General features: G+C 48.3%; 1 protein-coding gene across 5 annotated transcripts in view; it reads right to left on the bottom strand.

Annotated features, from left to right (window-relative positions):
- RFX2 (regulatory factor X2) overlaps window positions 1-13448 on the bottom strand; it is an 86416-nt gene that overhangs the window by 45074 nt on the left and 27894 nt on the right. Inside the window, exon 1 of one of the 5 annotated variants that reach the window (XM_064479801.1) lies at window positions 6260-6285. The exons of the other annotated variants lie outside the window; for them this stretch is intronic. The gene's annotated coding sequence lies outside the window, so the exon portion shown is untranslated. Of the gene's footprint in view, window positions 1-6259; window positions 6286-13448 lie in introns of those variants that run through there. 5 annotated transcript variants of the gene reach the window in all.

Genomic DNA, 13448 nt, shown 5'->3' on the forward strand with positions numbered 1-13448 from the left:
TAAAAGGTGAAAGAAAGACATTTTATGCTAAACAAACCTTGAGAAATTTTGCTGCCTACACTATAAGAAAAGCAAAAAGTAGTTCTTCAGGATGAAGGGAAGTAACACCAGATGGTAAACGTGGAGCTACAAGAAGAGATAAAAACCACTTGAAGTGATAAATATGTGGGCAATTACAAAAGACTCTACTGTTTTCTTTCCTTCTCTTAATTTCCTTAAAATATCTGTATCTATTTAAAAAATTTGTAAGTCTCTTATGGGATTTGTAACACATGTAGATGTAATCTGTGTAAGAGTGGCAGCACAAAGGAATGGGCGGGTAAATGGCTCATGTGAGGTATTTTACATGATATAGGAAAATATTACCTCCATCCAGTTTGTGATAGAGATGCATATTGTAATCCCTATGGTAACCTCTTCAAAAATATAAAAAGATACAGCTTAGGAGCTAATAGAGGAATAAAATGGAATACCAAACATAACTGATTATCCCTGAAGAAGGCAAGAAATGAAGAAGAAAAAACAGATGGAACAAAAGGCAACATGGCTTTTCTAAATCCAGACATATTAATAATTACAATAAATTTAAATAGAGTAAACATTTGAATGAAAAGGCAGAAATAGTCAGTCTGGATAAAAGACGAGAGTCCATTATATGCTGCCTAAAAGAAAGCCTCTTTAAATATAAAGGCACGCATAGGTGGAAAGTAATAGGGTGGAAAAAGACATACCACGCAGACACCAATCTTAAGAAAGCTGGAGTGGGTATAAGGATCAGAAGAATAGACTTCAAGGCAGGAACATCACCTTGAAGATACCTTGAGATAATGAGGGACATTTCACCATGATAAAATGACCAATTTATCAGGATGACATAATCATTATAGATGCACCTAGTAATAATACAGCTTCAAAACAGAACTAAAGGAAGAAATCAATAAATATATAATTATAGTTAGAGATTTTAAATACCCTTCTCTCAGTAATTTTGATAGAAATTAAACAAAAATGTCAGTAAAGATCCAGAATATCTGACACTATCAATCACATTGATCTAACTACTATTTCTAGAACACAACCACCAAAACCTGCACATTCTTTTCAAATGTACATGGACTATATTCACCACGATGGGTCATATTTGAGCCTAAAGTCAGTCTTCATACATTTCAAAATAACAAAATTATATAGAGCAGGTATGTGCTTTGACCATAATGGAATAAATTAGAGCTCAGTAGAATATCTAGAAAAATGCCAAAATATTTAGAAAATTTAAAATACACTTCCAAAATAGCCCACAGATCAAAGAATAAGGAGAAATTAGAAAATATTTTAAACTAAATGATAATGAAAACATCACATATCAAAATTTGTGAGATGCATCTAAAGCAGTGCTTAGAGGGAAATGTTTAGCTTTATAAACTTCTATTTTTAAAAAAGGCTCAAAATTAATCATTAAGTGTTCAACTTTAGGATGCTCTAAAAAGACAAGCAAATTAAACTTAAACTAAGTAAAATGAAGGAAACAATAAAGTAAAAATTAATGAAAAAAAATTAAACCTCTCCAAATGATGGAGAAAATGAACAAAACCAAAATTTCTTCAAAATTGAAATTTCTTCCAAAAGGAAATGAGCTACCAAGCCATGAAGAGACATGGAGGAAACAGCAAATACATATTACATTTGGCCATTGAACAACTCGGGGTTAAGGCCACTCCACATGCAGTCAAAAATCGGAGTATAACTTCACAGTTGGCCCTCTGTATCCACAGCGCTGCATCTTTGGATTCAACAAACCACAGACCACGCAGTACCGTAGTATGTATTTATTGAAAAAAAATCCACAGGTAAGCGGACTCGTGTGCTTCAAACCTGTGTTGTTCAAGGGTCAACTGTACTAAGTGAAAGTAAATGTGCTCATACTGTATGACTTCAGCTGTATGGCATTCTGGAAAAGGAACAACTACGGAGACAGTAAAAAGATCTTTGGTTGCCAGGAGTCAGGGAGAAGGAGGAATGGATAGGAGCACAGAGGATTTTTAGGGCAGTGAAAATACCCTGCATGATACTCTACATTTGTCCAAACCCATAGAAAGTACAGCAGCAAGAATGAACCCTAATGTAAAAACTGGACTCTGGGTGATGATGATCTGTTATGTAGGTTTATCAGTGTAACAAATGTACCTTCTGGTGGGGGATGTTGATATTGGAGGAGGCTACGCATGTGCAAAGGCAGAGGGTATATGGGAAATTTCTGTACCTTCCTTTCAATTTTGCTTGAATCTAAAACTGCTCTTAAAAAAATCCTAGAAAAAAACAGAAAAGATTGACAACCCCCTCCATTAAAAAAAAAAAAAAAACTGACAAGAATGAAAGAGAAAAGAAAAAAAACACAAATAGCCGATTTCAGGAATGAAATGAGATATACCACTACAAATCTTACAGAAATCAAAATGATAATAAGGAACTATTATGAACAACTCTAGCCAATACATTAAACAATTTAGATCTAATGAACTCTTTTTTGAAAAATACAACACACTAAAACTGACACCAGGTGAAATGGAAACCATGAATGTCTACATCTAACAAGGAAATTGAATACATTATTGAAAACCTTCCTACAAAGAAAACTCGAGGCACAGTTTCACTGGTGAATGCTATCAAACACTGAAGAAGGAATTAACACACAAATTCCACCAGAAAATAGAGCAAGGGATACTTCACATCTCATTTCATGAGGTCAGCAAAATGCTGACACTAATACTTGATAAAGATATCACAAGAAAAGTATTTAGACCAACATCCCTTATGAACACATATGCAAAATCATAAGAAGAAATTAATAAATTAAATCCAGCAATATATAACCAATATAACTGATACTTGTGTTGTCAATGATTTTCTTTTCCTAGTGAAGCCCCAGCTCTCTTTCTCCTCAATGATTTCTGACAAAGGTGCCAAGACAATTCAACAGAGAAAGGAAAGTCACTTAAACAAATGATTTATCTATATGGGAAGAAAAGAACAAATTAACCTCAATCCCTACCTCACACCATGTATAAAAATGATTTGTAAGTTAGATCACAGACTTACACATAAAAGCTAAAGCTATAAAACTACTGAGAGAAAACAGGCAAAGGTTTCTTAGAAGGGGTGCAGAAAGTAATAAACGTAACATAAAAAAACATGATAAATTAGATTTCATCAAAAGTTAAAACTTCTGCTTATTAAAAGATTTCATTAAGAACAAAAATTGGTAAGCTGTAGTCTGGGAGAAAATATCTGCAAAACATGTATCTGACAAAGGACTTTTATCCATAATATATAGAAAGTTCCTACAACTCAATAATAGGAAGACAACTTTATGGGCAAAAGACTTGAATAGGCACTTCAAAAAGATATACAGAGGCCCCAAAAGTACATGAAATTGTGCTCAACATTGTTAGTCACTAGGGAAATGCAAATTAAACCACAATGAGATGCCACTAAAGACTCACTAGAATGGCTAAAATAATATCTGACAACAACCAGTGTTGAGAGCACACAGAGAAACGGTAATTCTTACACTGGTGGGGATGTAAAAAGACACACCACCACTGGAAGAAGGTTTGGCAGTCTTCCAGACCATTAAACCTACCCTTCAACCCAGAATTCCTTTCCTACATGTTTATCCAAGAGAAATGGAAACATGGCTTCCAAAAATTTGGAAAGCATGTTTGTAGCAGTTTTATAGCCAAAAAGTAGAAAGAACCAAAACGTCTATCATCAGAGGAATGAATGAGAAATTCCAGATTGTGGTAAGTTAAACATGTGCAGGGTATTCCCTCAAGCAAACACTAAACACACACACACACAGCTAAAAAGCTGATGGGGGAATACTACTCACTGATAGAAGAGTGTGAACTACTGAGAAACATAACTCATGGCTGAACCTCAACATCATTGCACTGAGTGAACGACAATGAGTCCGAAAGAGGACATACATAATACAGAACGGGCACAGCTAATTAATTTAAGGTTAAAAAAATCAGAAGAGAGTGGGCGTGGGGACTGACGGGGAAGGGACAGGTGGGAACTGAAAGGTGGATGGACACATTCTCTATGTGATAGCGTGTGCATTACATGGACTATCCATCTGTCAGAACTGGACAGCTGACATCTGCACATACACTGTCCGTAAATCTTAACTGAGAGAATCCTTTACTAACAAGTGGAGGATGGGGAGTGGGTGTAGGTAAAGGGAGCCAGGATGCAAATAACCATAGAGGGTGGAGGTGACTACTGGGGGTTCAGTCTCTGGCGTGTGGATTTTGTTGATGTCTGAAATTTCCATAATAAAAAATTAAACCCCAAAACCCATCTGGCTATTAGCTTGCAGCCACAAAGAATGTGCAAGCACGCTGTCCTTCTCAGCAGGGCCTGCTCTGCCAAGCTGGCAGCTCTTGGAGGCCAGGCGACCAGCAGTTTTGGGAGTCCTTCCTTCTGGGACTTGTGAGACTGGTTCAGGGTGATCCTCCCCCGGGGGTAGCAGGACCTGGGGCCAGGGCACCAGTCAGTCCCCCACAGCCTGAAGTCCTCTGCTTCTCCTTCTCTCGGCTCAGCTGGGACAGGCTCCTCAGTGCTCACAATCACCTTGGACGGCTGTGCTTCTGCTCCGCACTTGAACTTGGTGATGGGACTGGGAATCATTCCTTGCTGTCCTCCCCACTGGTCCTATCACATTCCTTTGTCCCTTCTCCTGTTTTTCTTCCCCAGGCAGGGATCTGAGCTTTCTTTCTCTGAGTCCCTGCATCTCTGGCTGCTCTGGATAGGGTTCCGGGACCCAGCCTGACCAGGTTGGCCCAAAGCTCTTTGTGGCTCAGAGACACGCCCAGTGTGCTGTTTACAAGCTGAGCACAGTTCATTTGCCATCTGGTCCCAGATAAGGGCAGACTTAAGAAATAAAGCAGGGAGGAGCAGCCACGTTGGCACAACTTCCCCCACTTGGCCGGCACAGCGTTTAGGAGGCACATGTGACCTTCTGGCGATGCCACCACCGAGTCACACCCGCCCCCAAGAGCATGGGCGAGGGTTCCTAAGTGTCTGTGAGGGGCAGAGGAGAGACCCTAGGTCAGCGGCCCTGGATGACAGCCTCGATGAATGAATCTGCCCGAGCGCAAAGGGAAGAGGCTTCTGTTTACAGGAAAATACTCCAGTTGCCTAGTAACCAGTAATGACAGGAAAGGAAATGCAGAAAAAGCGGAGGGCAAGTTCTGGGCCGGGTTCCTGGCCCGGGCTGACTCACAAGGACCTGAAGCAATCTCCCTTCCATTCCTGCTCCTCCAGAGGCGAGGCCGAGTCGGGGGTCACCTGCCTCACATGGGTCGGGCTGGGATTTAGGAAGCAGCTTGTCATGTCCTGGTAATTAGGGAAGAGCAAGCCGAGGGGGTTTTCATCCCTTTCGTTCTGACTGGCCAATTGACTTCCACTCTGGGCAGACGTAGGCCTTTTACTTTTACTTGGGGGAGGGACACACGGCCTCCTCCAGACATCAGTGCGTGCTCTGCCGGTACCTGGTGGCATCTGGATGGCACCAGGGTTCATTTGCCCCCAAGAAGGCAATTCACTTCCCCCCTATGAACAAGAAGCAACAAGTCCAGAAGGTTCTCGAGAGCACAGGTTGTTGCAAACCCCGGGGTCTGCCCCAATGCCTGTGTTGACATTCCCAGGGTTATTAGGGGGACCAGAAGAATCAGGTCCCTTTGCTTCTCTTGGGTCCCCTGTCAGTCTGAGGCCAGATCAAGGGAGCAAGCCACGTGGGGGTTAGATTCTGTCTCAACTGACAGTCCCTGCTGGCGTGTGGCCCCTGCTGAGTGCCAGGCCCCTGGGGGCGACTGGTACGCTTGGAGAACGAAGTGTCCATCTCCTCCCTGCCGAAGAGTGGACTCTTCAACTTCCCACGATGGTAGAAACCACATCCTTTCACCTGGATCATTGCCACGCATCGCTCTCCACCCTAAAAAGGCACGGCTGCAGGTTCCCAGGCTGGGCACCGCGGACGCTCAGGCTGGCCCGAGCACTGTGGGTGCTGACGGGACCCCCCCCAGCCCCCACCCACCAGATGCCAGGAGGACCCCATCCCAGTCTCCAGACAGTGCCCAGTGTCCCTGAGGTGGGGGGCAGGGTCACCCCGACTGAAAAGCACTGTTCTCAGCGAACACGCAGTGCCTGGGACAAAGGGTGCGTGGGAATAAACTCACAGACAGATTAAACTCACAGAGAACAGGGAAAAAGGACCACCGCGGTGATCTGGGCAGGAAATCGCTGCGATTCTGCTGGACGAGGAGTGCGGAATCAGAGGGGAAACGATTGGGCCCTTTAAAGTCTGCCCTCTATGCCCAGGCGTCACAATTTCAACTCTCATCCAGGGGGACCAATTGTTCCTTCTTTGCCTAAAGCTTTTAGTTGCCCTGACATTCCTCAGTCACTTTTCGGTTTTTCTCTTTTGCAGCAGTGGCCTTTGAAGGATCAGAGCTGGCTCCGAGTCGCCCTGGAATGAAGTATCTGCAGAATTCAAATTCCTTTTTCTTTTGGTAAGAACTGGGCTTCTGTTCCTGTTTTCTTCTCAGGAGCCAAACTTTCCCTCTTTCTCCAGCAGAAGGAGGATCAGGCCCAAGTCCTGGAAACTGGCCGTAGGACGGCTCTAAGCACGAAGCAGGGGGCGGGAGGCAGCAGTGCTCAGCAGCCCCAGGGGTGGGAGAGGCCACTCAGCTCCAAGGATGGTGGTCTTTTCACCCTCTTGGTTTCCTCTTAAAGAGACATGATTTGACTACTCATGTAAAAATTATCCAAACTAAGGGATAGTTAGCTTGTCTCAGATGTCTGATTTCAGTTGCCACTGACGATGTAACAGCTTCAGGGGAAAATGTGAATTAAGAAACCACCCAGCCTGCACTGACACTTTCGCCCCACAAATGTGCTCCTGGCCAGCGACCTGCTCCCAGCGCTTATTAGTAGTCACTTCACCGCCACAAGACTTGGGTTCTGGGAAGTGGAAATTCTCCCCTGGGTGGGGGTGGGGGTGTGTGCTCTGAAGTTCATCACATCAGCCCCTTATTTGTCCTGGGAGAGTAGGCACCAGGAGTGTGTTGTCCACTTCCTCATGTACACACGGACACACATGCACTCACACCACACACATGTACAATCACGCGCACACACACACAGCCACACACCCGTGGACACACAAACACACATGCACACACTGAGACACATGGGGGCACACATACACACAAACACACTTACACAAAAGACATACGTGTGTGCACACCCACTACAGGCTAATGTGAGAAAAAAATGGCCCGAGGGAAGGGTAGGGCTCAGAGGCGGAGGGTGCGCTTAGCATGCACGAGGCCCTGGGTTCCATCCCCAGGACCTCCATTAAAGTAAATCAATAAATAAACCCAACTACCTTCCTCATTCTCCAAAACAAGAAAAGGAAAATGGCCCAAACCACTCATAAGGCACTGTTGCCAGTTCCTTACTCCAAGTGAGTTTCTATTCAACTAAATGCTGACCAGCCCCATAATTCCAGCAGGAAAATATAAATGACACTTACAGTAAAAAGGAAGGGGATCTATGTTTACATATTTGCACCCATGCACATAGGGGGAAAAAAAATCTCAAAATCCAGGTTTTTCTCTACAGATAACTTGCTCATCCTGGGACTCGGCTCAGATATTGTATCCCCATCACCCCACTTCCTGACACAACGTCCTCCTCCTCCTCCAGCCCAGATCCCGACCCCAAGTGCCCACCCCTCTCTTCCTGGCACCCTCCAGCCCCTTTCCTGCTGCAGCCGCAGAGCCGAGTGGCTGTGACAGAGATGCCAAAGCCGAGACGCGTGGCGGCCCTCCTCAGAGACAGCCTCCGCGGGCTCCATGCAGGGTGCAGGTGCGTGTCCCAGGGCCCGTGGCTCCACAGGGGCCCTGGGCTTTAGTTTCTGCACAGGTCCAGAGTCTTAGGAGGGCACCAGACTCGAGTACAGGGACTTCCCCAGGTGGTCAGTTCTCAGGCAGCTGCTCCATGATCAGCCTTCAAGTAAGAAACCAAAGGCTGAGGCTCAGAGAGGTCAAGCGATGAGCCAAAGGCCACACAGCACGAAGTGGTGGGGTTGGATCTGAACAGGGTCTCCTTCCTTTAACAGGAGGCACGAGTCTGTAAAGACCCGAGTCCCCCGCTGTCTGTATCAGGCAGAGCCCCTGTTTCCTTCCCATGTAAATTGTTCCCCAGCCCCCACGCCAAAGAGCATCCAAAATAAGAACTTGAGCTCAGAGTTTTGCTTTAAAAGTCGGTAGAATTTAGCTCATGTTACCGGAGCTCTGAATCATGGCCACGGTCCGGGTGAATCCACCCCGGGCCGGCTCACTGGGCTCCCCTAGCTGGGGCTTCACGCCTGCTCAGTGACTGGAAGGGACTTGTAGAAGGCGACCCTGACATCTCTGCTCCCACCGTCTCTTTCCAGAAGCGGTTGCCCGAGTGTCGAGCTGGGCGGTGTTTCAGAATTTACAGCCCCCTGACCGACTGCGCATGTTTGAAGCCAGGGTTTACTCCCACCCCTGGAGGGGGCCACCTGCGTTCCCTGGTCTCCATCTGTGTCACTCCCTGCCCTCTTCCAGCGTTTCCTCTCCATGCGGGCACGCGGCGCCGTCTGCGCCCACCCGTCCTGCCCCTGCTCCCGCACACTTCCGCTGTGGCTCTAGGGAGACAGCCAGGCTGCCCCGATTCCTGACGGAGTGTTTACATGGGATGGCCTCCAGACCCCTCGGCTCCTCCAGGCCAACCCAGATGGAACTCAGTGTGCCGGGGGGTTAGCGGCCTGAGTGAGTCCCCTGCCCTGTACTGCCTCCACCCTGCAGGGCGAGGTCTTTGCAGGATGAGGGCAGCCAGTGTGGCTCCAGGGGTCCAGACCCGTGGTGGCAAGGCGGGCACGGCGTGGAGGCTGGACTGGTGTCCCCAAGAGCACTGAGGTGGCATCTGCCAGGTTGGGACTGACGGACCCTGTAAAGCTGGGCCGAGGACGGGCTGGAGAGCGCCAGTCCCTCCAGGCCCCCTGCACCCCGACCCCGCAGCAGCTAGAACAGAAGGAAACCACCAGTAGCTGCAGCTGCAAAGTGGACCAAGAACCACAGGGAGTGGCAGCTAAACCCCGCCATCATGGCATCTCATCACCTGGTGCAGGGCTTCCCTGGCTTGGCGCCGTGGCCACTGGGCAGGGTCGCTATTGGATGTGGGGCGTCCCGGCCACTGGAGGGTGCGGAGCAGCCTCCCTGGCCACGCCCACTAGATGCCAGCAGCACCTCCCAGTCTGACCACTATAAATGGCTGAGACATCACCCAGGGTCGGGGGCAAAGTCAGCCAGGGATGAGAGGCACTGCTTCCCATTTTCTGGAACTGCTCATAAATTATAACTGCATTTTAACACAATTCCCAGGAGGCTTGTATGCACATTAAAGTTTGAGAAGCGCTGCTCTAAGCCAGGGTGTCTTCCTCTCAGCACCAGAGGCTTTCCAGGAGGGTCATTCTCTATGGGGGGCCGTCTCGGGAACTGTGGGGGTGTGGAGCAGCTTCCCTGGCCCCACCCACTGGATATCAGGTGCACCCCCAGCTGTGACGACCAAAGGTGTCCCCAGACATGGCCCACTGTCTCCTGGGGCAGGACCGTCCCCAGGGGGAACCACTGGTCTAAGGCCACAGCCTCGCTAAGCATGGCACTTTCAAATCAACCAAAAACCCTTCTCTGTGCTCATGGTCTTGGGACATACCTTCAACCACACAGCTGTGCACAAGTTTGGCCTCTGGACCAGGCAGTCTTCCTCTAGGAAACACAGTCTGGGTCTTAGTCATCCCTGTGGTCCCCTCCGAGCCCCTAGCATATGATCCCCCGGACATATCTGGAAGTGAGCGGGGGAACGAGGGCCCTGCTGCTGGGGCCACTGCCTGCACTGTCCACCTTTCCTGAGCCGGCGCCGGCCCCTGGCCCAGGTTCTCGGGGGTGGCTTCAGCAATGTCCTGTACCACGGTAGGTGGGGAATACGCTGATTTAACTTGCCCCCTCCTCCCCACCACCTGAGCCTTCGGAGCGCCCCACACAGCAGGGAGGAGGAGCCGGGAGGGGTGACAGGTGACAGGCCGGGAGCTTCTTCCTCAACAGCATCTTCTGGGTCTGAGCCAGGTGACAACCCAGCAGGAGACAGTGCTGCCTGGTGACAGGCCACTTCCTGTCCCCCTCGCCCTCCCCAGACACAGCCAATAACCACGGGGGATGGGCAGTGCCTCTGTGATGGATTCGGGCAGTGGAGAGGCAGGCTTTCTTCATCCTCCCACCACACACACACACACACACACACACACACACGGTACCTTCCACTTTACTACCCCGTCCCTCTCGTCCTCACTTTACCCCGGAATTTAAAAAGCAGACAAACAGCCTATCTATAAATGGAGACCTGCCACTTGAAATCACAGCACTGGAGGGGCCCTAGAGCAGGGGAGGGTAGAGCTCAGTGGTGGAGCGCATGCTTAGCACGCATGAGGTCCTGGGTTCAATCCCCAGTACCTCCATTAAAATACATAAATAAATAACCCAATCACGCCCACCCCGGCCCCACAAACCTCCTAGCACAGGTCTTCCAACGACGGATCATTTTTTTAAATGATCAATTTAAAAGAAAGTTTTAAAATCAGGCTACAACTCCTGAAAACTGACTTACCGAAACTGGGACCAGGTAGGAAACCGTTTTCTGGAATGCAGAGTCGCGTTTCTTTTGGAAGGATTCGCCTTCCTCAGAATGGAATGATCTACAAGTCTCCCACAGCCACGGGCTGCAGGAAGAATCATGTGTGCCAGTTCATCTTTGGGGGAGTCCTCGTGTTAAGTCAGAACTTACTCGTTTTGATTCCAGCAACACTCAATGTAATTGCACCTTAGTTATTGCATCTAATAGGGATGGTAGCTAACAAGCTTGTTTTTTGTTTGCTTTACAGCCTGCTTTTATTTGTTCTAAAACACAAATGACATCCCATTATGAGTTTTGGCTGCAAAAGAATCTTGGGAAACTTGTTCAGATACTTTAAATTGTCCCAAGGCATTAGCTGGGAACACTGGCACTAAAGTGCAGTGCGTGTGTGCTCGGGGTACCCAGCCACAGAGTGGGCTGTCCTTCAAAAAGAAACAAAAATCCATCCAACTAAGCAAGTCTTCCTGCGAGAGCTGTTGACTGACCACCCAACCACGGGCTGCCGTGCTCCGGTACAGGCGCACTTTTGCAGTTGCTGGGGCCTTCGTCAGCCAGCCTGCACTCAGGTTGAATGAGGCAGGATCAAGTCCCCACCAAAAACCTGCCCTGACTAACACGGCTCAATTTATAGACCTGCTTGGGGGGCGGGGGCGGGGGGTGGGTGGCGCAGGGAAGAGGGAAAGAAATGTGTCACCGGCTTTGAATGAAGTTCAGGGGCAGTGTTTACCTAAGCAACAAATGCCGGTAAACAATCGCTATCTCTGGCTGGTGAGGAGGACGTGGGGGGTGGGGGGGACTGTTCTGATCAAAATCCACCCCATGGCTGCAAAGTGCCCCTCACCACGGTGAGGATTTAGTGGGAACATACCCGCTTCCCCTAATAAGCATGATGTATACGTTCCCCTGAGGGTCACCTGAGTACCCGACTTCCTAAGAGGAATATTGAAGAACCAGAAGGTTCAGGCTTCAGTTTCTATCACCAGCCAAACTTGCACGCGAGCGTCTTTACGTGTGAGCTGTCAGGGTTCAACACCTGGCTCTTCTGATATTCTTGTACAACAGGAATAAAAACATCATGCTGAAACTCGCCCGGGAAGTTGCAGCTTCTCACTGACATAAGGAAGGTAGACTGGACAGGTATTGATTTATAAACACAAGGAATGAGATCAAAAAAGACATTCAACAGAAGACTGAAATAAGTCTCTAGTTGAGAGCAGTCTAAGACATATTCAAATAGCTCAAAGTATTTTTTTCCCTCCCCCACAGCTCCTCTTGGTTTATACAGGATGAAATGTCAACACGACAACACACTTTCTTCTAAGTAGACCCCAGGTGGACCCAGGTCTACCTGTCGTGGCAAATCAAACTCAAAACGTAATTTCACCAGAGGAAAACATATGCAGATGTTCAATTAGAACCTGGAGTCTGCGGTCCTGGCGCTGTTTGCCAGCCCTCATTGTTTGCTGAGTAACAACGGTTGCCAGGGACAACGTAGTCCACTCCCGTCTCCAAGAGCCTGTTGCCGGGCAACGGTGAGAATACTTCCCAAACCAAACAATGTCATCCCCGGAGCAATCCCCTCTATCTCACATTAACCAGATCTAAAAAAAACCCTCCCAAATATGTAATCTATTATTTTCAGAAGCCCGAAGAGAAAGGCAAATAATCTCCTCTCTATAGTAACCACGGGGAAAACAGTTTACCATATTTGTTCTGAAATAACAAAATCCAAGAAAGGACCAACTGTCTCCACGGAAAGCATCACTGGAGGGACTTCTGCGATCCTTCCTAGTGCTGGGAGGAGAAAGTGCCTTTTTCTCCAAGAAGAAAGAATTTATTTATCATCAAGCCAACAACGTAGGGTAGCTCATAGCTGCACACGGGTCTTCCGGGCAGTGACCAGAAAAAGTGAAACAGCCTGGGGAGTCAGCTATTTGAAAAACACGTAAGAACAGAGGAGTAGATACCCAACTAAAAAGCCTTTTGAGAATGTCAAGTGCATACGAAATAGGTGCAAACGGAACCGAGGACTCAGCATTAGAAACGCCTCCTGGGGCTGGGCCGGAGGAAACTTACAGCTTGCGGTCCCGGTGCCGGCTCTCCCCGCCCCGCGCAGGGAGGGGACTCTGGGAGAGGAAGCCAGGCCACATCAGGGCCCCCAGATGGCAGGAAGCACAGGGAGGGACACGCAGCCCCAGAAAGAGGTGGCAGGGAGGTCCCGAGGGTTGGCCAGTCTTGACCCACAGAGAAAAGAAAACCAGCTGAGCTCAAACCCTGCGTGAGCTGGGCTCTGCGGAGCCGTGCAGGCGGCGCGCCGGCCCCCGAGGCTCCGGGACGGGGAACGGGAGCAGGCAGCACTCTTACAAGGCAGGGCGTTGAGTTCTAAGACATGGTCTGGTTTTGAGGGGAGTGTGGCCAGAAAACCTTAAAACATGTTGACTGAACGGCAAGTACATGGCTCTAGCCGCAAGGGCCCGCGTTCTCGATGACGGAGGCGCAGGACGCTGAAGACGTGCCCTGGCAGGAGCGCACCTTTGAGCTCTTGCCTGAGGTCTGGCCCCGGGTACGAGTTGTCAGAGCTGCACACTAACTTTGTTTTCTTAAGATCTCATCCAGAAGGGGCTCCTAGCATAAACTGGACAAGATCAACGCGAGTCTCTGAGAAG

This window comes from Camelus dromedarius, chromosome 27 (genome assembly GCF_036321535.1).
Source record: "Camelus dromedarius isolate mCamDro1 chromosome 27, mCamDro1.pat, whole genome shotgun sequence".
Classification (NCBI taxonomy): Eukaryota; Metazoa; Chordata; class Mammalia; order Artiodactyla; family Camelidae; genus Camelus; species Camelus dromedarius.